At 48.3% G+C, this 26090-nt stretch overlaps 1 protein-coding gene across 2 annotated transcripts in view; it reads left to right on the top strand.

The window, feature by feature from the left end:
- Positions 1 to 26090, top strand: part of GSS (glutathione synthetase) — a 673748-nt gene that overhangs the window by 499136 nt on the left and 148522 nt on the right. The window lies entirely within an intron of this gene.

The following is a 26090-nucleotide window of genomic DNA, read 5'->3' as shown; positions in this document are numbered from 1 at the left end:
CGACTCCTGGTGGCCCCCCGCCCTGGGCACCGCACCCAAGCCAACCGACCACGCACGCAACCTGGGCTTCATCCTGGACTCCTCCTTCTCGAGGACCAGACAAGTCAACGCCGTCTCCTCATTGTGCTTCAACACCCTGCGTATGCTCCGAAAGATCTTCCGATGGATCCCGACCGTAACCAGGAAGACGGTCAACCAAGCACTCGTCACCAGCCGACTAGACTACGGAAACACCATCTACGCCGGAAGCACAGCCAAGCTACAGAAAAAGCTCCAACGCTTCCAGAACGCCTCCGCACGACTCATCCTGGACATCCCCCGACGCAGCCACATCTCCGGCCACCTGAAAGACCTGCACTGGCTCCCCGTCAACAAGAGGATCACGTTCCGGCTCCTAACCCACGCACACAAGTCTCTCCTCTACCTGGGCCCCAAGTACCTCAACGACCGCCTGACCTTCTACACGCCCACCCGCCAGCTATGGTCCACCAGCCTCGCCCTCGCCGCCGTACCACACATCCGAAGAGCCACCGCCGGAGGAAGATCCTTCTCCTACCTGGCTGCCAAGACATGGAACTCCCTCCCCATCCACCTTTGGCTGACCCAGGACCATTTCGCCTTCAGGAGACAACTCAAGACCTGGTTGTTCGAGCAGTAGCATACCCCTTCCCCCTAGCGCCTTGAGACCCTCCCGGGTGAGTAGTGTGCTATACAAGTGCCATGATTGATTGATTGAGTAATAATGTGAATCTGATTTTATTGTTTGCAGACATTTGTGTGTAAAGTAATAGTTTGCTATTCCACAATTTGCACATCCCTGAGAAACTATAGACATTTGTACTACAATCCTCGCTGACACCTGGAGCTGATTACCAATCGGCTTTGTTGAGGACATCGACTGGGCATGAACAGCACTGCTGAGGCTTGACTGAGCCCATCCATTGGCCGGCAGGTTGGGAGCCTGCTAGGAGGAGTGCCAGCCTCCAGTGTTGCTGAGCTGTGTGCTCCGATCTGAGGCGGACCGCCGGCGTGATGAAGTGTGTGGGCCAGCTTATGGGCCCGCGTTCCCTCATCCTTGTAAAGCAGCCTGGAGATGTCGCCCCACTTCCAGGAGCAGCAAACAAAGAAAAAAATAAAATGATAATGGAATGTTATTATCAGTTCGAGGCATGTGGGCTGCTGAATTCATATCTGTGCATAGATCGCCGCCTAGTGTTGGGTCCGTATGATTGCACATTGTTGTCCTGGAAGAGTCTTCGAAGTATCACGAGATAGGTGGCTCCTCCCCTGGACTACAGTGCGCACGGGCATCGACTCCATCCTCAGATTGTTTTTTTCCGCCATTGGGTTCGGATGTCTTTAATTCCCTCTTGTCGGAATCGATAGAAAACTTTCTTGAGACCAAAAGGTCTTTAGTCTAATACGTCGGTATTGTCTTGCGTTCGGCATTGCTTCTTCTAGCTCGGTTCCGAGCCGGATTCTCTACTCCCGCGTGCTCTCGGCGCGGAAGGCCTAGTCAACGCTCCAGACCTATCGACCCTCCATCATGGACCGAAGTCCATTCAAGAGATGTCCGGTCTGCAACTCAAAGTATCCCCACATCGACGTCCACCCGGTGTGCAACAAGTGTCTGTCGCCGGACCACGAAGAGGACAAGTGTATGGCTTGTTCACGCTTCAGGTCCAAGAAGACGCTTAAGCTTCGAAGAGCTGCGCGCCAGGAGGCCCAGCAAGCTGCACCGGCGCCTGTGGACATCTTCGATGCAGGGGATGTCGAGGACAAATCTATCCAGGACATTTCTGAGTCAAACCCCGCGTCAGACGTCGACTATGACTACGACGCGGATGCTGAGATGTTCGAGGGCGAAGAAGTCGTCGACGAGGTAGGGGACGACGACGGGGCCCTCGGGCCATGGAGGATAGCTCGGATGAGGAGCTTCCTCAAACTGACTCTGGGGCCGTGCTAATTTATAAGGCCCAGGTCGAGGGATCGCCTTCGGGCCTTAACCAAGATCTCACTATGGGTTCTACGGCCCCGCCTTCGGGCTCGACCACGGACATTGCTGCCGAGCCACTCCCTGGCAAAACGAAACCGAAAGCGAAACCTACGGTCTCGACGCCAGATACTGCGCAAGTGCCAGCCTCGAAACCGAAAGTGCGCATCGCTTTGGTCGGCTCCAAGGCCTCGGAGGCTTCGGCGCCGAAGAAGCCGAAGGTGGCTGTCGAACCGAAGGCTCAAGTCAAGGGCGTTGAGACGATGTCTGCCGCGCCGAAGACTAAAGTTAAGGTGGTCGAGCCGGGCGCGTCGGCGCCAAAGACGGTCGACTCCGGCAAAAGCCTTTGCGACCCGAAGAAGACTGTCGGCGACCCGAAGAAAACTCTCGGTGACCCGAAGAATCGGCTGGATGACCCGAAGGTCCTCACAACCCCGTGTCCGCAGGACAAGGCCAAGGGCGCCGCGCCCCGAGAGTCGACTCCGAAAGTGACCTCGAAGGATTCCATTGAACCGGCGCGCCCATCCGCCGCGTTCACTAAGAAGGTGACGGACTCCCTGCAGCGCATCAGGGACGGCACTGCGTCGGTCGGTCCGAAGGATCCTCCGCCTGCGAAACCTATGGAGAAACCACTTAAGGCGTCCACGCCCATCCACTTCACGTTGCCGCCGAAGACGGCGCCAAAGGCCTTCGCTCCTAAGGCTGTGGCCGGCGTGCCCGAAACGGTCTCATCGGCGCCGAAGGCGTCATCGGTGGTCCCCGGCCTGCGACCTAGACGACCTTCGGGGGACGAGCGTCAGGAACACTTCATCGACGCTGAAACGGGCAAGCTTTCCCTCCTCAAGCGGAAAATCGCCCCGAACGCCCATTGGAGTATTACAAGATCCCTCTCAAGAAAAAGAAGGACTCTGCTTGCTCTCCCGTCTTGGTGGAACCACTTTCCCCACAGACTCATAATGTTTCGCCCACTTACTCGGATGTGGACGCTGGTGAGGGGGATGATGAGGATGAATACAGTTATCCTGTCTATACAGACCCTGAGGATACCAATGAACCCTGGGCAGCTGGTGGTGACCTTGGGGATCCTCAGTCAGGACAAGACCCTCAACTTTTTTCTGCTAAAACGTCCCCTACAGAAGACTCTGCAGCTTTCAATGCCCTCATTGAGCGGGCAGCTAACAATCACAACGTCCAGTTACATACTAACCCTGTAGATGTCGATTTCCTTTTTGACACCTTTTAAGTCTCAGAAAAAACTGTTAAGACTCTGCCTATGCTGAAAGGTGTTTTAAAGCATGCTGCTGAGATCTTTAAAGAACCTACCAGGGCAAGGGTGATAAACCCTAGGATTGACAAAAAATACAAGTCGGCGCCTACTGATCCTACCCACATCAAAGGACAGTTGCCTCCGGACTCCCTTGTCGTCTTGAATGCCCGGAAGAGGGCTAATTCTCAGACTACGGGTGATGCTCCTCCCCCAGACAAAGAATCCAAGGTCTTTGAGGCTTCGGGGAAGAGGGTAGCAGCACAGGCAGCCAACATCTGGCGCATTTCTAACACACAAGCGCTTCTGGCGCGCTATGACAGGGCACACTACTACACACTGGAGACCCTGTTGCAGCACCTGTCTGATGAATACAAGGAGGCGGCTGAGATGCTGATTCGGGAAGGGAAGCTAATCTCTAACGCTTCGATTAAGTGCGCTCTGGACGCAGCTGATACCGCTGCCAGAGCTATAAACACTAGTGTTATGCTACGGCGACATGCCTGGCTGAGAATCTCTGGATTTAAGCCAGAAATCCTAACCACCATCCTTAACCAAACAGTCAACCCAGATCACCTGTTTGTCCCAGAGGTTGACACCACCCTAGAAAAGATAAAAAAGGACACAGACTGCGAAATCCATGGGTGCCTAACAGTCCCAGCAGTTTCGGGGTGGGTCTTTTCGTCGCTCCAACACTAGAGGCGTTTCCAGGGGCCAGCTCTCCCAATCCACGCAGTACTACAAGGGCAACACTCAGACCACTTATACCAACAAGAGTCGAGGTGGATATCGTGGCAACAGCGCCAAGGGCAGAGGACGTGGAAACAACAGCTCCAGATCCTCTGCCACCAGCAAACAGTGACGCCTTGTCACTGCCCCCCGACCACACAACACCGGTCGGGGGGAGACTCCAGCAGTTCCTGCCCGTCTGGAAGTCCATCACCACGGACAGATGGGTCAGAAAACTTATCCAATACGGTTATTGTCTGGAGTTAACATCCACTCCACCCAACATGCCCCCAAGACACCGTCCTATGTCAGACGAGCACTTGCACTTTTTGCAGCAGGAGGTCACCGTCATGCTGCAAAAAGGAGCAATAGAGCTCATGCCAGTGCAAGAAAGAGGCACAGGGGTCTACTCCCTGTACTTCTTAATACCGAAGAAGGACGGGTCCCTCAGGCCCATCCTGGACCTCAGGCCACTCAACTACTACATCCTGTCGGAGCACTTCCATATGCTGACCCTGCAGCAAGTGCTCCCGTTGCTGAGTCAGGGGGATTTTCTCGCAACTTTAGACCTAAAGGATGCGTACTTTCACATTCCACTGCACCCTTCACACAGGAAATACCTCCGGTTCACCATACAAAACCAGCACTACCAGTTCAAGGTTTTGCCCTTCGGTGTCACCACGGCACCCAGGGTGTTCACAAAGTGCCTGGCGACAGTGGCGGCGCATCTCAGGAGACGGAACATCCACGTCTACCCTTATCTGGACGACTGGCTCATCCAAGCAAAGTCAGCCCAGCAGTGTGCCGACCACATGTCCCACACCATTCACCTCCTGCACGATCTGGGATTCTCACTGAATTACCCAAAATCCCACCTCCAGCCCGCCCATATACGGCAGTATCTGGGTGCGACCATAGACACTCTGGCGGCCACAGCACAGCCAAATTCAGTGAGAGTCAGCAGCATTCAATCGCTGATACAAAAATTCAGACCTCAACACTCGCTTCCAGCAAGAGTGTTCATGCAGTTGATAGGCATGATGGCCTCCTGCATTTCCATAGTCCCGCACGCGAGACTACATATGCGCCCGCTTCAGGAGTGCTTAGCACGTCAGTGGACTCAGGCTCACGGGCAGTTAAAAGACCTAGTGTTGGTGAGCGGTCGGGCATACAACTCTCTGCATTGGTGGAATCCACGAAACCTTTGCAAGGGCCGACCGTTCCAAGAGCCTGTGCCACAGATCATCCTGACAACGGACGCCTCTCTTTAGGGATGGGGAGCTCATGTACTCCATTACACTGTGCAGGGACTATGGACGCAACAGCAACGGAAGATGCACATCAATGTTCTCGAACTGATGGCGATCTTCATGGCACTCAACGCCTTTAAAGTACATCTGTGTAACAAGGTTGTGTTGATCCGGACGGACAACATGACAGCCATGTACTACATTCAAAAGCAGGGAGGAACACACTCTCCGCAGCTGTCTCATCTGGCTCAGAGCATGTGGAAGTGGGCCATTCAGAGGAACATCTTCCTCATGGCAGAACACCTCCCGGGCAAACACAATCAGATGGCGGACCTGCTCAGCAGGCACAGCCACCAAATGCACGAGTGGGAGATACATCCATCAGTACTCCAACCGTACTTCCAAAGGTGGGGTCATCCAGAGATAGACCTGTTCGCCACAAGGGAGAACGCAAAATGCCAAAGCTTCGCCGCCAGGTTCCCACACCCACAGTCGCAGGGCAATGCGATATGGATGAACTGGTCAGGCAGATTTACGTACGCTTTTCCCCCAGCACCTCTGATACCGCTGGTGGCACGCAAACTCAGACAGCACTCGATGGCTCTCATCCTGGTTGCTCCAACGTGGGCTCGCCAACCATGGTACACCACGTTTCTAGAACTGTCTGTGGTACCGCATCAGAGGCTACGTCTCACATCCAGCCTTCTGATTCAGAGCCATGGTGACATTCAGCACCCAGATCCGCAACAGCTCAACCTGGCGATCTGGCTCCTGAAGTCTTAGAGTTTGGCTACCTGCACTTGCCTTCTGACTGTATGGACATCATTCGGGAGGCAAGGAAGCCCACCACCAGAGCATGCTATGCGGCGAAATGGAAGCGGTTTGTCATTTATTGTGCAGACTACAACATTAACCCGCTAGATGCGTCTATTCAGAATATCATCTGTTACCTTTTCCATCTCTACAAATGTAATCTGGCCTATGCTTCCATTTGCATACATCTATCTGCGATGGCCGCTTTTCTCCAGAATAGGCAGCACCTCTCACTCTTCAGAGTGCCAGCCATTAAGGCCTTTCTAGAAGGACTCAAACAAGTCATTCCTCCGCGGACTCCACCAGCTCCGGAGTGGAACCTCACCCGCCTGATGGGTCCTCCCTTTGAACCACTGCATTCCTGCGAGATTCAATTCTTGACGTGGAAAGGGGCTTTCCTCATAGCGATTACATCGCTACGGCGAGTTAGTGAACTGCAAGCCCTCACTATCCAAGAGCCATTTATTCAAATTCATTCTAACAGGGTAGTGCTTTGCACTAACCCTAAATTCCTTCCTAAGGTCGTGTCTCAATTCCATATCAACCAAACTATTGAATTGCCTTGTTTTCTTCCAAAATCCTGAGTCATTGGCGGAGAGAATGCTCCACACCCTTGACGTCAAAAGGGCCCTGATGTATTACATCGACAGGACCAAAGATTTTTGGAAGACTAAGCAACTCTTTGTTGCCTTTGCACCACACCACAAAGGTAACCCTATTTCCAAGGCTGGTATTGCTAGGTGGATCGTTAAATGTATCCAGATCTGCTATCTGAAAGCCAAACGTACTCTCACCATTCCACCGAGGGCCCACTCCACCAGAAAGTTGGGGGCCTCTATGGCATTCCTTGGAAACATTCCTTTGGAAGACATATGTATAGCAGCCACATGGTCTACCACACACACATTTACAAAGCATTATTGTGTTGATGTGCACTCCAAACAGCAGGCAGCTGTAGGGCAGGCTGTTCTCAAAACACTTTTCCAAACTGCTGTAGCTGGCACGGGCGGCCGCCGTTAACGGAGGAACTGCTATGTATTCTATGCACAGATATGAATTCAGCAGCCCACATGCCTCGAACCGAATATGCTACTTACCAGTATGCATCTGTTCTTGGCATGTAGGGCTGCTGACATTCATATCGCCCGCCCTCCTCCCCGGCGCCCGTAGCAGCTGCAGAATTCACACATACTTCTAGCATGGTCATCATTCACTTAGTTTCACTCCATCTTGGCCACAATGGCTAAAAACAATCTGAGGATGGAGTCGATGCCCATGCTCACTGTAGTCCAGGGGAGGAGCCACCTATCTCGTGATACTTCGAAGACTCTTCCAGGACAACAATGTGCAATCATCCGGACCCAACACTAGGTGGCGATCTATGCACAGATATGAATGCCAGCAGCCCTACATGCCAAGAACAGATGCATACTGGTAAGTAGCATATTCGTTTTGCTTCCTCCTGCTGCAGCAGTGCACGAGGGGACGGGGCAGAGCTGCAGGGGAGGAGTGGTAGGTACTCCTGTTGTGTGCAATGACTGTTTGGTCGGCACTCCCCTGTTATCCGTGCAGGCTGCATTCCAGCCTGCATGGAGAACATGCCATCTACTACAGCCCCTGGCTGAGCGCCGTGCCACATCGCTCCGACCAATCACAACGCTCCATTGGAGCATTGTGATTTACTTAGGGGTGGGAGCCTGACTGCCTGCTTCCTGTTTCGACCTGGAGTTGGACACAGGCGAGCAGGAGAGAAGAAACGTGACCCGGCGGCAAGGTAAGTTTTATTTTTGTATAATTATTTTTTAAAGCAGCCGCGATCCCCCTGCACCCGCCCCCACCAGCGAGCCGTGCCGGCCACCCCTGATAGCTGATCTAACTATAACTGCCAGTGGCAACCGCCACTAGGTAACATATACATATACTTATATAAATATGTGCATATTTTTTTTCACTGGAACGAACCAGGCTTAATAGGTGAAAATGTCAGTTAAAACATAGCTTTTTAACGAAACCGCTGAAATTCTTTAGTTTAGGGCTCGAGTTATAGTGACTTAAGATTACTATAACTGGTGAATGTCAGTGGCTTTGTTTGTTTAAAACTTTGTTTAACTGCCATTTTCACCTAACTATACTGTCTATTTAATCTTTTGTACTTCCAGTGAAAATGTATAATTTTTTTTTTGTTTTTTTGTTTTTTGTTGAATGTGTGGGGGCCTACTGATTTAACATATTATGGTAGGCTGTGGACCACGATAGGCCTCATGACAGCCAAACGGGACATTGCACAAAAATGGGGGACGGCGGAGCCCCCCACCTTGGCGCAATGGAGCAGAAATATGGATACGCTCATGATAACAGAGAGGGCAGTATACAAGGTGAGAGCCAACCCGCGCAAGTGGAATGGGATCTGGCAGCATTGGAACACCTACAGAGGGGACATTTGCGAACCACTACCAGAGGAAGATGTTGATAGTTCTGAGGACGAGGCAGAAGTTGTCTGATAGTTAAGGGGTACGGAATGAGGCACACACAATGGACATAGGCCTTATCTGATACAGGCAAGAGCAGGAGGGAGGGGTCGGGTGAAAGGGGAAGTGGAGTCATGTGAGGCTTGTAGATATGACATCTAGAAGGTTAGCGCTGATGTCGATAAGCAGGAGAAATACTGTATCTGTTATACTGAGTCACGTATTGAGTTTTTGTTCTACATAAAATACAAAATGCAAGTGATTACTATGTCCGTATACAAATTGTTCTTAGAGATCCAACAAATGTTCAGGTCCGTAGAATGCAAACGACCGGAGAAGGCTCGAACGACTGCATATATACCATTCATATGAGATCCTATAAGCCAGCCTCTGGGTTGTAGGCGCACTTATGTACTATTGTTGGAAATGTCAATAAAGTCTTGCAATAAAAAAAGAATATATGTATATTTTTTAAACGTAAAGCAAGATGTTCATCACCATGCGCGGCGGGCCTCTCTGTGCATACAGCTTTTGGCTATGTGTGGGGTTGGGCAGAGGGCTGGACCTGTAGTCAGAACCTGCTATCAACCTCCAGTGGGAGGTCACAGCCGTCTACATGATTTAATAATATAAAGGGTTTCACTTTAAGTTAGACAGACCTACTGACTTTGTCAAACGCTAAGAACACTACAATACAAAAAGAGGGCCTATTGGTTTTATTAAAGGTTCAGCACTTCAATATATATAAAGTAGAACTATTGCCTTTGTGAAAAAGTCACCAATATCACTATTCAAATGTATATTTTATAAATTCACACATTGCAATCTTTAATAGTCAAGATATCTTTATTCGACTTTTTCCAAGTCATACAAAGAAACATAAACAATAAAAACACATGGCATAAAATACATATATACAATTGAATGTTTAAAAAAGTACTATATACAATGGTTTAAGAAGGCGAAATTTGACCAGCAGCTTTCACCCTTGCTGCGGCCACTAAAAAATTTGCGATACAAAATGTTATACGTGGATTTGACGCAAGCTGTAAATAGAGCAGCGCCGGGCGTACCTGGGTAAACCCTACTTCTCTCAAGATGGGGAGCAAATATTTTTTCCTCGGCTCCTGATATTGGCAACAGAACATGACAATATGCATTGTGTCCTGCACCGAAAAGTCATCGCAACTACAAGGTGGGGCTAACTCTGGCTTCTGCCATTTCTTAAAAGAACCCAGGTAAAAATGTATCAGGTTAAACCTGAACTTTGTTAGTAAAAACCTATGATAGGGATGGGTAACAAAGCTGAGGTAAGGGGCAAGTAAGGGAGCACTGACCAGGAGGTTGTGTGCCCTAACTGAGGGCTTCAATAATTCAACATCCTCTCGACAAGCTGCCTTCTTTTCCATAAATGCCTTTTTTATATGGACGATATCTGATGCCTTAATTTTTTCTGGGCTTAAGAAAAGTTCTGGGCGGTCTAAATCGGTAAATGATTTCTCTAAATAGGAGAGCCATGGAATGCTCTTAGATTTATCTAGGGAGAGTACATCTTTCAAAATGGTATGGTTCAATGGGAGATCGTCGTTCAACCATATTTTCAGCCATGAGATCAGCGGTGCTAGGCATAATAGATCCGACAAGTAGGGTAGGCCCACCTCCTGATGTATTGAGTAAGTTGGGGCTGACTGGGGTAAGGAGAGGAGAGATCTAATAAATTTATTCTCCGCTCTCTGAATAGGCTCGAGGTTAACGTATCCCCATAGCGGAGAACCATAAAGTGCTATGGCCACAGATTTGCACCTATAGATCTTTAAGAGGGCTTCCATTGGCCTTGCCCCCAGCTTACCCGCAAAGCCAAGGATCGCTAAGGAAGACCTAGTTACCGACAATCTTTTTGCTGTTACCTGCGGCCCCCATGTTCCCTTATTATCAAACAAGACTCCCAAGTAGGGGAACGTAGTGACTTTCGAGACGGGGACCCCATTACAAAAGAATGATTTATGACGTTTTTTAGTGCATTCACTCCCCATGACCATCGTGTGAGATTTTGACACATTCACCTTCAAGTCCAGATTGTCCATAAAGGAGCCGAAGGCGTCCAGTAGGTGCTGCAGTCCGACGCCAGTACGAGCGATCAGCACCGCGTCGTCCGCATACAGGAGTGCCGGTATTTGCACATCTCCTGCACGCGGAACGTCCACGCCCTGACCGCGCAGGTGTTCTCCTAGGCCATTAATATACAGGGTGAAAAGTGTAGGGGCCAGGATACACCCTTGCCTTACCCCCTTTAAAGATTTGAACATGGGGGTGCACCTGCCATTGTTTGAAACACGCACTGCAGCAAATAGTTCCCGGTGCAACGCAGCCATGAATAAAACCAAAGCTTTATCAATACCCAACTCTAATAAAATCGCCCACAGTTTTGATCTATTTACGAGATCAAACGCCGACGAGAGATCCATGAAGGCGAGGAATACGGATCCCTCCTTGGCAACTGTGTACTTGGAGATGAGTAAGTGCAGGTTGCAACATTGTTCGATGGTCCCTTTCCTCTCCCTGAAACCGTATTGCAGTTCGGACAGCCCCCCGCAGGCCTCAACATTCTCCCTCAATCTTGCTAGAAGTACTCGGCCCAAGATTTTTACAGTTGAATCCAGGAGGGATATTGGCCTATAAAATGCTGGGTCGTCCCGCCGTCCTTTGTTTTTAAAAATAGGGACGATGATGGATTGGGCCCATGAAGCGGGGGCTGAATTTCCGTTCACTGCATTAAATACTTTTGTCAGGACCTCGGCCCAGAGTTTAGGTGAGAACAAGAAGAAATCTGCGGGTACTCCGTCTGGCCCGGGAGCCTTGTTTTTTGTGGTTGCCATCAGTGCTTTTTCTACTTCTTGGGTGTTAAAGGTGATATGATGGCCATCGCTGTTCAACGGTGAGTCTTTCTTTGTTCCTTCGTCATCACCCCCATATACTTTTTCAAAGAAGGACAACCAAGACTCGTCAGTGATCACGCAGTCCATGGGATCGTTGGTATCATCAAGGAATAAAGGATGTTTGATTATTTCCCAAAATCTCCTACTGTCCTTCAATACTGCTGCCGAGAGGAGATTGTCCCATGTTTCATGTTTAATATTTTCTTTGCGGTTCTTTATGGCCGCTTTGTAGACTTTCCTTAAGCTCACAATGTCCTCTTTGACCCTGGGCACAGATTTGAGGGCCGCCAATAAATCCCTATGAGCTTTGGAACATGCATGGTCAAACCAGCGCTTGTGTCCATCGGCACCCTGGATTGGTTTAGCGAGTAAATCCTTCGAGACCTGATCACAAATTGCCTCGTAGGCTGCGATGATTTTGTGCCTTTGGGAACCCGGATCTCTGCACTGCTCCACCTGTGCTTTAATTTTTGGATAACACTTTTCATAAAATCTTTAATAAAAGTGATTGTCATTAAATATTTTTTAATAAAGCCTTATTTATACATTTAAAAATAGCAACATTTCTTTGAGTCTTACTAAAAAAAAATCAAAATTTCTTTGAGTCTTAAAAAATATATATTTTTTAGGCCACAAAGTTCAGCCACAGAACCAACCACAAGGGTCCCTGCGCTCAGCTGAAGAGCATTCAGTTGCATCTTGGAGACCTTTAAAAAGGTTCTCCTGGGGTCATTGTTTCAGTGATCCAAGAGACTTAGGGCCTGATTTAGATCTTGGTGGGCGGGTTACTCTGTCACAACAGTCTGCCGAAATATAAATCCCATTATATCCTATGGGATTTATATTTCGGCAGACGGGGTATCCGTCTGCCGAATAACCTGTCCGCCAAGGTCTAAATCAGGCCCTTAGTGCATTTTATGTTAATGTTGCTGGGGGGGCTGCTGCACTCCTTGCAGCCCCTACAATGATGGTGTCCCTGCCCCTTCTAGGGGCACCAACAGATAATATAATTGAAAAAACCCTAGGATATTATTGGATGCTCCTTAAATGTAGCAGTACATAATAAATGAGCTGCTCCTGCTCCTCATTCATTAATTTTTTCAAGTGAGTGCCCAAATGCACTCCCACAATACTGCCAAAGGTTGAAGGCCGGTGAGGAGCCCTCAAGCCACCATGGCCCCTGCCGGGTCGCCAGCCAGCACTGTGTCGGGAGCCGGATATGCTATTTTGAGCACTGTGTGCCCCAGTGCCTACCCAGGAGACCCATTCTTTTTTTTATATTTGGTGCTGCAGGGGGACCCTCGAGGCCTCTGCAGCCCTTGCCGTCTCACCAGCCTGCACCCCAGCCATTGTGGTGCTGTCCGGAGCCGGCTCTCTGACTTTTCTCTCTTCTGGGCTTGAGGTACTGGGTTTCCAGGTCTTAATTAGGCTTGGGGAGGGGGGCTGCATGCCTCCCTCCCCAAAATTGTAAACTTGGGCCCTGGGATAGGATCACACAAAGTGTTCAAGGATTTTCGCTTAGATTGGCCGTCCTTGAATGGAAGGTTGCATTCAAGAAAGACCCACTCCATGACCTCACCTCGTTATATTCCCCCAACACTTTCAGTATCACCCTCTCTCCCTTTTGTTATTGCTGTCTGCATTGCATTGCTCACTTTTAAACCCCTTACAATACCTGATCCTGATGTCTGTCCCCTCTCAATCCCATCATCACTCTCAGCATGCATTATCCTAATGTTCAAAGAGGGATTTCCAGTTGTGATGATTTCTGGCAGACTGCAGGCTTGTAACCAATTAGGTGGATTGTTACAGCATGGGTTAACTTTTGTGGGTCATAATCTTTCCTTGACTAGCCAGTTTTCACCTGGTAGCTTCCTCTCTGGCACTCTGATTGGTTTGTGCGCTGTCAAACATACTCTTATGCGGGCTGCTCACATGTCGCAGAAGCTGCCCAGGGTAATGCTACTGCCCAGGGTCATGTCACTGCAAAGCTGCCCAGCATTGTGGGACAAAGCCAGCATCTCAGATGTTCTATGAAGAACTTCTGCCACAAGTGTTTGGTTGGAACAATTCCCTTGTGTATGCTGTTGTTGTGGGCCAGTAGTTGACGGGGATTTACCCAAAGCCAATATTTCTGTATACTTCTTGTATGTACCATTATATATTGCTTTACATGAGGTCTCCTTCATAACTAAAGCTGTCAGAAGGCAAAACCTAATATATACAGGCAATAATTTCCTTAAAACTTTGTTTTAGTAAAGCTTGTGTAAAACCATCAAAACATCGGTGGAAAATAAAAAGTATATGAATCAATATTATTGACTGACTTTTTTGTGTTTCAACTTGTATAGGAGAAAACATTTCTGTAGACAAATGCTCTCATGTACAAGAGAAACTGCATTGCCTCTTTATGTCAGTTAATGAGCACAATAGAACTAGAATGCAGAGCAGTCCGTCCATCAATGCATAGTTAGGCTCTCTTTGAGTAGGATCCTTTAACTGATGGCTTTACCGGGGCACAAATATTATTCTACCTTACTTCATTCAACCTTGTATATTTAGTCATAAGATTGTTTTCTGTCCGATAGGTGCGGAAATTTTAATCCATTTTCGCTCACTCTCATAGTTGAGATTTTGTTTTTCACACCCAGATGTCTGTAGTAAAACACCATGGATTCCTTCATTTTCTGTCCGATAGGTGCCGAAATTTTAATCTATTTTCGCTCACTCTCATAGTTGAGATTTTGTTTTTCACACCCAGATGTCTGTAGTAAAACACCATGGATTCCTTAATTATGGAACCCTGTGGGCTTCTTGTATGGATAGGTTTGCTGTGAGAAAACCGTTTTTCTCCTTGGAAACAAGATGTTTGAGGCATGTGTGCTGAAGCTACACATGCTTTGTCATACTCCTTTCTTCTAGTGTTGGGCCCGGATGTTTGCAAGTCTTTCTTAATCACAAGGTAAGGTGACTCCTCATTTCGGTGTTAGTGTGCTTGGTCATCGACTCCATTGTTAGATTGTTTTTTTCCACCATCGAGTTCGGATGCTCCGGTTTGAAACCGTTCTTTTGGTTCCTCTCGACGCGCAGTCCTCTCTGCCCTCAACGGTATTGTTTCCGTACGCATTTTCCACTTCTCCATGTATCGCTTAGACATCGGAATAGACTTTCGATCTGAAAGCTTTGTGGATGACCTTCAATGCGTAACTGTACCAAGTCAGCTCTCCGCCGATGGATCGAACTCTGTTTAAATTCTGTCCTCGGTGCCATGTGAAGTATCAGTGCACCGACTCACACGAAGTGTGCAACTTGTGCTTGTCTCTCAAGCACAAAGAAGAAACCTGCAACGCTTGCAGATCGTTCCGATCAAAGAAGACTCTTCGCGATCACCGGGCTCGACGTTGTGAGATGCAGCTTCAAAGCATCCAAGACATGCCGGACATCTTCGGTGAAGGTTCCGGCAAAGAAGACATCGAGGCATCAGCGGCAGAGGAAGCCCTCTCGAACTTGACCCGGAGCTTGAGATAGACCTTGACGCTGAAGAACTGCACAGAGACAAGGTGACCAGAGTACCAAAGACCCCTTGCTCCCACAAATAGTTTCGAAAAACACAAGGCTTCTGCACCAACCCTGCCTTCTGGCCAAGGTCGACACAGAGACGACGTTTCCAACACCCCGTCTCCGGACCCGGCACCGAAACAACCAGTCAAGCCTTCCGGCTTGTTACCGAGTCGTCAAAAGTCCTCTTCGGAGCCGAAACCTCCGGTTCCAAGCACAAGTCTGGTGCGGAGCCAAAATCCTCCATGCCGAAACCCAAGCAACCTTCAGTGCCGAAACCTTTGGCGCCGAAAGGGCAGCCTCCGTCGCCACCAAAGACACCAGCATCTAAAACTTTGACGCCGAAACACAAAGACACCCCTTCTGATCCGAAAGTGGGCACTATTCCGTTAACACCTGATCCGAAGCCTAAGATTCTACATATTAACCCAGAGACCAGCCATATTCACATAAAAGCACCTCAGAAACGCAAGCTTCAGGAGGTGGACACTCCTTGCAAGATCCCTATGAAGAAAAAATCTGTAGATTCAAGTCCCTTTCCTCTACCATCACCTCCGTCTCCGTCTCCTGAGAATCATTTGCAGATTACACCTCAGGATTCCCTACAATCTCATCATGACGATGACGATGCAGATGATGGGGGATGAATCTCCCAATAGATCCATGGACAGATTACACAATTGATCCCCCAGTTGATACTGATCCAGATCTTTACCAAGCCAAACCATCTCCTCCAGATGAAAATGTATAACACCAAGAACTCATTGACAGGGCTGCACATTACCATGGGGTAGAACTCCACCCACAAAGAACTACCAGAAGAAGATTTTTTGTTTGAGACTTTAGCCTCCACACACAGGTCATCAATCAATCAGGGGATTTTAATTGTGCTGCTCAACTGCGAGGGTCTCAAGGTGCTGGGGGGAGGGGAGCAGCTACGGTCATTCAAAGAGCCAGGTCTTGAGAGTTTTCCTGAAGATGTGTAGGGTTAGGGCGCATCTGATGCAGATCGGGAGCTTGTTCCGGGTCTTGGCCGTTATGTAGGAGAAGGTACTTCCACCCGTTCTTGTTCCGCAGATGCGCAGGAGGTCGGCGGTTTCTCTTGGGTACGTGGAAGGAGAGTCTTATCTTTGAGATATTGGGTTCTGTGTTGTGGATGCATTTGTAGGCATGGGTTAGTGTCTTGAAGATTTCTTTCTTCTCGACGGGGAGCCAGTGGAGGTTTCATAGGTGTTGGGTGATGTGTTTGTGTCGGGGTATGCCAAGAACGATTCTGGCTGCGATGTTCTGTACGGTCTGGAGTTTGCGGAGCAGAAACTTGTTGATCCCGGCGTAGAGGGCATTTCCATTGTCCAGTCTGCTGGTTATGAGTTTGTGGGTGACAGGCTTCCTTGATTCGGGGGGATTCATTTGAAGGTCTTCCGGAGGATGCGGAGGGTGTTGAAGCAGGTGGAGGCGACTCCGTTTACCTGTTGGGTCATGGAGAGGGAGGAGTTGAGTACAATGCCGAGGTTCTGGGCGTGGTCCGTCGGGGTAGGGGCTGCCGAGGGTGGTGGTCCACTAGGTGTTGTCCCATGCAGAGGGGGACACGAGGACGCGGACCTCTGTCTACTCAGAATTGAGCTTCAGTAAGCTGCTGCTCATCCAGGATGCGATGTCCTTCATTCTTCCTGGAAGTTGAGTCTAGTGGTGATAGGGTCCTTGGTGAGGGAGAGGATGAGCTGGGTGTCGTCAGCATAGGATACTATGCTGAGTCTGTGATGTCTGACGATGACGGCGAGGCAGGTACTCTGCAGTTAATCGCTGTGTGTTCGGAGAGGAAGGGTGGAAGCCTTATTCTATGGGTTCTGCTGGTGAGGATGGAGCTGAGCCAGTTGAGGGCGGTTCACTGTTTGCCGGCGTCATGGAATCTAGCTGTGAGTGTACGGTGGGAGACGGTGTTGAAGGCTGCAGAAAAGTCGAGCTGGGCCACCATATGTCCTTGGTCGAGATGGTTGCGGATGTCGTCTGTTGCATCGAGTAGAGCGGTCTCAGTGCTGTGGTTGCTGCTGCATCCGGATTGGGAGGGGTCGAGGATGGAGTTTTCTTCGATGAATTTCGTTAGTTGGGCATTGGCAGGCTTTTCTGTGACTTCGGCCGCGAAGGGGAGGAGGGAGATGGGTCAGTAGTTCTTGAGGTCTGTAGGATCTGCTGAGGGCTTCTTAAGTAGGGGCCTGACTTCTGCGCGTTTCCAGTCATTGGGGAAAGTGCCGGTTTCAAGGGTGGCGTTGATGGTGAGTCGTAGATCCGGTGCGATGGCAGCAGCTCTGTGGAAGATGTGCTGGGGGCAGGGGTCCTTGGGGGCCCCTGAATGGATGCCTTTCATGGTCGCTGCGGTGTCTTAGGTGGTGACTGGTGTCCAGGAGGAGATGGTGGGCTGGCTGGCGTTGCTGGTCCGGGAGTGGTGTCGGAGCCATGTGTCTTGTCATTGAAGCTGTCGTAGAGGCCCTTGATTTTAAGATGGAAGTAGGAGCCAAGCTTGTTGCAGAGGTCCTGGGAGGGGGTGATGTCCGTGGTTTTGCTGGGGGGTTTAGTGAATTCCTGGATGATGCTGAAGAGTTCCTTTGAGTTGCTGGAGTTGGCGCGTACCTTGTTCTAGATGAAGGTCATCACAAACACTTCCCATGCTTAAGGGCATGATGCGACACGCTGATAAGATTTTTGTTTCAAAAGTTTTTTTATTAATATTCAGTAGGTAGAGCAAATACATCATGACGTTTAGTGCACTACTGTGGGGACATTTCAAGGCATCACAAAAAGGGAAATGATAGCAAAAGCTCCTGAGCCCCATGTTGTCTCAGTCAATGTCAGCATGGTAGTCTCAAGCTGTCCGGCGTCCCCGCCTCGCATATTCCTGACTTATCTTACCAGTGGTATACAACTGCAACAGCTGTACTCGCGTCTATGACTGGCTTCATAGAGCTTCAACTGTGGAGGAGCGGTGCCTTGACGCTACAGGGCAAAAACACCATCCAGCAAATTAGCATTCTGCTTCTAATAGACATGTCTAGCTTGAAGTATGATGCAGTAATGTACCTATACGCTGGGAATCATGAATAAAAGATGCAATAAAAAAGACAAAAAGGAAAAAGAGAACAAGGACATAACAAGAATGCTTAGACAAAGAGAGGGATGTGGAAATTGGGAAGGAAGGGACAGTGGGCGGAGGGGGTGGGGTAGCGCCTTGATGTAACTTCCGAGTCTGTTCACACCAAGTGGGGCCACTACTCCACCAACAGTGTCTCTGAGAGTCCCTGAGGCGGGAGGTCGTGAATGACAGTATTGACCAGCGCACTAATAGGGGAGGTGCCTGAATTGGGGGCATGCCTTGGGTCATTGCGGTGTGTGACTAGTCAGCAGGGTTCCAAAAGCCCTCTGGGTCAGTGGGAGATACTGCGTTATCAAAGAGCTGTAGGGCTCGTAGTCTTGGTAGTTGTAATCTAGCATCTTCCAGGCGATCTACCAGGGGCTTCCACAGCTTTGTGAATTTAGTTTCCCGTAGCTGTAGGCGCGCCGTGAGCAGTTCGATTGCCACCATGTGCCACAAGCGAGTGAACCATACATTGATTGAAGGCGTTTCTGGTTTCGTCCAATATAATGCGACAGTTTGTTTCGCAGCTCCCAGCATGTGAAGACTGAGGTGCCGATCTCGGCGGGTCATTGGTCGCAGGTTCACTGGCTTAAGGCCCAGGATGAGAACGAGCGGACTCTCAGGTAACGGGTAGCCTAACACCCACTTGATATGGCTGAGGACCTCTTTCCAGTACGTAGCAAGGAGAGGGCATGTCCACCAAATGTGAAAGAAATCCCCGACTGCTTGTGTACAGCGCCAACACAGAGATGATGCATTGGGGAACATCTTTTGAAGTCGAGATGGAGTATAGTACCGTTGGGTCATCACCTTGTAAGCGGATTCCTGTTGGGGAATGCTATGGAAAATGTTTGGAATGTCACGACAAAGGCGTGCCCACTGAGAGGAAGTGATGTCGGTATCCGATACGGATTGCCACTGCCGTTGGTAGGGATGAAGTTCCAAGCGGTGCGAGTGTTGGAGAATCTGGTATATACGAGATATTAACCCCCTGGAGGAGCTAAAGGGGCGAGCTAATTGTTCAAACAGCGTAAAGGGTCGCGAGGCCGCCTGTGATAAAGAGGACCCCTGTAACCAAGGTCGAAGTTCAATATATTGGAACCTATTCTTCTCAGTTAGCCGAAATTCTTGTTTACACTGGGCGAACGTTTTGAGGTCTTCCCCGATAAATAAGTCGCGAATCAGTCTGCAGTCCTTATCTGTCCAGTTTGCAAAGTAAGGGGGCGACACGCAGGGGGGAACTGTGGGTTGCAAGCAATTGGGGTGTGCGGGGACGGAAAGGTAGTGAGGCCTCTGCTGACCGCCACTTTACCCTAAATCTCAAGGCCCGTTTTAGTAGGAACCGCCATGTACGCGCTATGATGGCGCGCTTCGCGGGGCAACCACGCGTGGTCCCAGAGAGGGCGACAAGTGACCGCTCCATGTGAAACCACACTTACTCGCTTCCCACGCCGCCCATTCCAGTATAAAGCGAAGGTGGGATGCCCAATAGTACTCCAGCAGGTTAGGGCAGACAAGACCCCCCTTATCTCTTGGAAGCATTAAGATTTTACTAGATAATCAAAGTTTCTTTCCCCCCCATACAAAGGCATTGAGTTTGCGTTGCAGCCCCTGGATCTGATGTTCTGGGATAGGTGTCGGCAGCATTTGGAAAAAATAGAGTATTTTGGGCAAGATAGACATTTTGACCGTTTTGAGGCGTCCCAACCAAGAGAATGGCAGGGCTTTCCACGCTCGCAGATCAGCTTTAACCGAGCTTTTATATTCCTGCCAATTGGCTTGGGTCCAAGTAGCTAGATCTGGCGTTAGGTTAAGGCCCAGATAGCATACAGAACTGGTCGCACATTGGTAGGGGACAAGGGCTTGCAGGGCCATAATCTCATCGACCGGGATTGTAAGGTTAAGTCCCCAAGATTTTGTGTGATTAATTTTAAGTCCAGACGATTGCTAATAGAATTGGAGCAGGGTATGCACTGCGGGAAGCGAATGCAACGGGTCCGTCAGGGTACGGAGTAAATCGTCCGCAAAAAGGGCAATCTTATGTTCTATAACCCCAAATGTAATGCTACGGATGTTAAGCGACCCGCGCACCATAATAGCAAGAGGCTCCACTACAAGGGCAAACAATAGGGGTGACAGGACGCAGCCCTGCCTAGTGCCCCTGAGAATAGAGATGGGCTGTGTAAGTTGGCCATTTACATGTACCCTAACGAGGGGAGAAATGTAAGGGGCCATGATGCATGCTATCATGCGCAGTCCTAGACATACTTTCTGCAAGACAGCATTAAGAAATCCCCAGTCCACCCGGTCGAACGGCTCTTCGGCGCCTAATGAGATCAGACAAGCTGCGCCTTCCCTACAAGATGCGCTACTCGCTGCACGTTATCTGCTCCTTGACGTTGTGGATAAAGCCTACTTGATCTGGTCAGACGAGGTAGGGTAGGTGCACGCTAAGATCCATATTTAACAAGGCAATGGGAAGAAAAGAAGAGCATAGCGTGTGATCTTTCCCAGGCTTCGGTATGAGGGTTATTTCCGCCATTGCCATATCAGAGGAAGGCCCGGCAGTGTCCGTGAATGAGTTAAAAAGGAGCAGCAGGTACGTTTGGAGATATGGCAAGAAGGTGCAGTAGAACAGGACTGGGAGCCCATCGGGGCCCGGTGTTTTTCCCAGCGGAAGTTCCTTGAGGGCACCAGTAGGCTTTCCCGGAGATATCACTCTCCCTGGAATAGGTGTGGGGGTCGGTCATCGCGCTGTAAAGTAGATCAAGAAGTCTGGGAGTTTGCCCCAGGCCGCCGCCGTCGTGGCGTACAACAAATGTCCAGTGAAGCACCTTGTGTGGTAAGGCAAAAAATCAGGAAGGGGATCTGAAGGAGGTGGGCTGCCTCCTTATATGATCTTAGCACTCGCCGCTTGGATTCCCACTGGAATGTGAGGGCGAAGGGATGCCCCCATTGGTAGCGGATGTTAAGCTCCCGAAGCTTGTCAGTGATGGGTCGAAAATCTCTGCGGCGTTGAAGCATTGTGGGGGCCAAGTCCTTAAAGCTGAATGGATACACCGTTGAGCCGGATCTCAGGCTTGTCTCGAGCCGCCTTGAGGATGGCTTCCTTCTCAGTAAAAAAAAATTTACTTGAGTCAAGATGTCAGGGACGAGGCAGGTCTCCCAGGAGTTCCGGACACTCGATGAGCACGATCCAAGGCAGGCGAAGGGGCGTCATCGTCCCCCCTGATGTCGCGGAGCAAGTCTGCCACTAAAGTCATTATATCGGTACCTTCTGCTCCAATTGTAATCCCCCCTTATGCGTATGTTGTTCCGGCGTCTCCTGTTTTCCAAATCTTCCCGTTTGATCTGCTGTTCCTCCAGGGTGGGCAACCTCTGCTATAGATGTTCTTGAACTTCCGTGCAGGGTCCAGGGTTCGTTCAAGGTCGCCCACCCAGCTCTCCCACATCCTTCCGGAGATCTTTAACGCAGCTATACTACACATTGAAAATCAGGGGAAATCCACTGCTTCTCATTTTGGGGGTCGAGAGGAAATCTCAAGGGGAGTGCACCCTCCTGTGTTTAACACTAATTCACCGACAGAAGTACTCCCCTTAATTACTCCACCACAACTAGGTGGTCAAGTAACTCTAGTAAATACCAGAACTCAACTGGGTTGAACATCAATGTGAAGGTGTTGATAAATTACCACTGTATCGTGGGGAAGGAGGCACGTCCTTTTATTTTATGTTCCCTCACACACCCTAGTGGTGTCATGCTTCATCATTGGGACACCCTGACGCCTAAAAGTCAAGATGGGCTCAACCATTTTTCAGGGAGCTCTTAAGGAGATGTTTTTGGTCAGGGGGATAAAGTTTAAAAATTTGCAAGCAGGTCCCAGTTTCCCTTTATTCTAGGACCTGCTAGGGACAATAAAAACAAACTCAGCGAGTCAGCAAGGATAATATGGTCCTAGGACCCTACAGCCAACTTGTTTCAGTCCAAATAAGCCCCATAAAGGGTGCTGGACTTTCTTCAGGGCGAGATTGTAAGCCCCCTGGGATTCCCCTACTTACGGTGGGGTCCCACGAGAAGTCCAACCTCTCCCAAAACAGGTGGTTCGGAAACTCAGACAAACATCCCTCACACTAATTTTGGTTGTGCCCACTTGGGCTCGTCAACCATGGAACACCACCCTGTTGGAGCGGTCACTAGTTTCACATCAAAAACTGCACCTTACCTCCAATCTCCTCACACAAAACCATGGAGAAGTCAGACATCCAAATCCAAAAGAACTGATTTTAGTGATCTGGCTCCTGAAGTCATAGAGTTTGGTTATTTGAATTTACCACCAGACTGTATGACTATTCTAAAAGAAGCAAGGAGGACTACCACCAGAGCTTGCTATACAGCAAAATATAAAGATTTGTTGTATATTGCAATAGCAACATAATCAATCCTTTAGATGCTATTATACAAAACATTATTTGTTATTTGTTACATTTACAATGAACAGGACTGGCTTACACGTCTATTCGTTTGCACCTTGCAGCCGTAGCTGCGTACTTACAGAATAGGCAACATCTGTCACTATTCAGAGTTGCAATAATCAAAGCCTTCATGGAAGGCTTAAAAAGGATAATACCACAAAGGATTCCTCCTGCCCCAGTGTGGAAGCTCAACATTGTTCTTACAAGGATGATGGGTCCACCTTTTGAACCATTGCACAAGTGCCCTTTACAATTCCTCTCATGGAAAGTTGCTTTCCTCATTGCTATCACATCACTGAGGAGAGTTGGTGAGCTACAGGCATTAACTTTACAAGAACCTATCTTTCAACTACATCAAGATAGGATAGTTCTCTGCACCAACCCGAATTGTTTCCAAAAGTAGTCTCTGCATTTCATATAAACCAATTGGTTGAGTTACCAGTTTTCTTTCCTCAACCTGATTGTGTTGCAGATCACGCTCTTCACACACTTGACTTTAAAAGAGTGTTACTGTCCTACATTGATGGGACAAAAGACTTTCGCAAAACAAAACAACTGTTTGTTCCATTTGCTCCACCTCACAAGGGCAATCCTATATCTGGTATTTCTAGAGGGATTGTTAAATGAATTCAAACATGCTATGCAAAAGCCAAAAGAACTTTAACCATACCCCTAGAGTGCGTTCCACTCGCAAAATAGGTGAGATTCCCTTCGCTGGCATATGTAAAGCAGTGACATGGTGGTCTACACCACACACATTTACCAAACACTATTGTGTGGATGTGGTAGTGCGTCAACAAGCTAATGTAGGCCAAGCAGTACTTAAAACACTGTTTCAGACGACAGCAACATCTACAGTTTAGCCACCGCTTTGGGAGTATACTGCTTTGTCGTCTATGCAAAGCATGTGTATCTACAGCACACATGCCTCGAAAGGGTAATGTTACTTACCCAGTAAGCATCTGTTCTTGGCATATAGAGCTGCAGATTCACTTGCTCCCACCCCCCTCCCTGGGTACCTGTAGTTGTTGCAGTTCTTCATCATACACTTATACGCATGGACATCTTTATACTACACTTGCTTATTCCATTCTCACCCTCTTGCGGGAAAACATCTAACAATGGAGTTGATGACCATGCGCACTATCACTGAAAAGGAGGAGACACCTTACCTCGTGACTAGGATAGACTTCTTAGAAGAAAAACAACTTCCAAACATCCAGACCCAACACTAGATGGCAGGAGTATGCAAAGTATGTGACTCAACATCTCTACATGCCAAGAGCAGATGCTTACTGGGTACGTAATATTATCCTTGTTTGGGAATGATGTTAACACCCATTGCTGGGGTAGTGGTTCATTTACCATTCCCTTTTTGAAATATTTCCACAAGCTTTTTGATTATAGAGCACTAAGAGGGCCAAGAAAGAGCTATGATCTTACCTAAATCTTACGCCCCTCTGATACCTTGGATTTTTTTTATAGAAGCATACTGTGCCACTTGATGGCAAGAGAGACTACTAAGGCATCTGCTCTCCACTCCTATAGATGTAATCAGTTTCTGACACAGATTAAAAATGGTCTTATCTCATAGCATCCCACTTATGTCACCATAGGTGTTTACTGGGGTTCCATTTAGTTTCCTGCCATGTTTAACTTGTCTTTGGAGAAGCTAGCTGCAAGTGGTCTTTGACTCGCATTTCCATCTGCACGTCTCCTCCCATGATGGCATTCACTTCATGTGTGTCTGCCTCTGTGCTTTTCAGCACTTGATGAATAAATGATCAAGTTTTTTCCCTCCAACACTGAGTTTGTGTTGTTTTGCCCTCAGGTCTTCTTCCTGCAGTGAAGAGAGATCTCCAGATTAAGCCACTGATGGTATGATTCCCATGATTTTCCTAAAAGGCAAATCACATGACATTGTTCTGGACCGAAGGCTGAACATGCAATCAAAACACATTTGTTAATCCTCACAGTTCCAGTTGTATCTCATGTGGAGATGGAACCCGGCTGCAATTTTTTGGTTGTTGTTCAGGCCCTGATCCTTTGCAGGGTTGATAGTGGGAACTCAGACTTAGTGAGCCCTCCCAAAGATTCTCACATCCTTTGAAAGTGATTTCTATTCTGCCACAAGGCTTCTGGTCAGAACTTGCAAAATTAATCATGTTACTCCCATCTTTTTGAGAATTTAACTTGCTCTCTTCAGGGGCAAGGCTCTTGTTCAAAGTGGATGTCTGGCTTACGAATCTCCCCCACATGAACTTTCCAGAATATTGAAGGTGGATCTGAGGTCAATTTTTTTCATTTGAAGTTTTCAAACTTTACCCCCTGGAGACAGTGGCACATTAGTATACCTCAGCTATCACCACCTTTTGTAGCTTTTTTTCACTACAGTCCAGACAGTGCCCCAGCTTTCCAGTTGACAATGAAGTTGAAAACCATATTTTGCCTGCTATGACGATATTAATTTTTATGTAACTTACTGTATATTTTCTTTTGAACGTTTTTTCAGTGCTTTTTGATAAACCTTTTTTAGATAATTTCTGAAATGAATAAATAAAAAGGCTGAAGTCCTTGACATCGAAACTGTGACCTCAACAGTAAGCTGAAACTAGCATAGGCTGGACCGGGGATATTTAGGCATTTGAAGAGGTGCTAGGCAATTGCACTGAACACAAACTTGCGATAGGCTGTAAGACCAACATACTGAAGTTAGCCATGAGATGAAACATTTGTGGGCCAAGGTCATAATGTCAGGCCTAAAGAGAAGAGGGCCTTCAGATTGCTGCTTTTTCAAAGGACTGTCCTCCCAGAAGAACATGTTACAAGAGTTGCATTCAATTCAATTTATGAAGGCATGATGACCTGTAAACTCATGAAATCCCATAAGCTAAGAGAGCTCCCTACTAAACAGAATTAGAGCTTAAAGTCCATCAGAGTCTTAACATGTCATTTGTTTGTAAGCAACTCTAATTATGCTCCATCGCCTAGCACATTCTTCGTTCACCCAGGTGTATAAATGATCTGTTAGATGTTCAACATTTGATTCAATGTCTTTTAGACTCCCCATTTGACTCTTGTTTCGATTATTGTTTTGGGTACTTATTATTATTCCTGTATATCATTATTGTATGTACTCCCATTATCTCTCTATGCTCCATCGCATAGCCCATTCCTACTCATGCACTGAGGTTATATTGAGCTGTTATGTTTGTACTGGTTGACTCAATGCCCATTAGATTCCCCATGTTAGACTAATGTTGTGATTTGTTACCTTTGCCTCAAATTGTAAAGCGCTCTGATATCCTTCGGGATCAAGTTTACGCTATCAAAAAGTTTATAAACAAATAAAAAATAACCAGCAACTGAGCTTCAAGAAACAGGAGAGATCACAGTGTTAGGTTGTACCCAGTCACGAAAAGGAATGCTCTCCAGCATCAAACACCCTAATATTAAAGGTTTCTTTTATGAAGAAG

Source organism: Lissotriton vulgaris, chromosome 7, assembly GCF_964263255.1.
Source record: "Lissotriton vulgaris chromosome 7, aLisVul1.2, whole genome shotgun sequence".
NCBI classification, from domain to species: Eukaryota; Metazoa; Chordata; class Amphibia; order Caudata; family Salamandridae; genus Lissotriton; species Lissotriton vulgaris.
The sequence above is the reverse complement of the archived record's forward strand: the minus strand, read 5'-3'. Positions and strand labels throughout refer to the sequence as shown.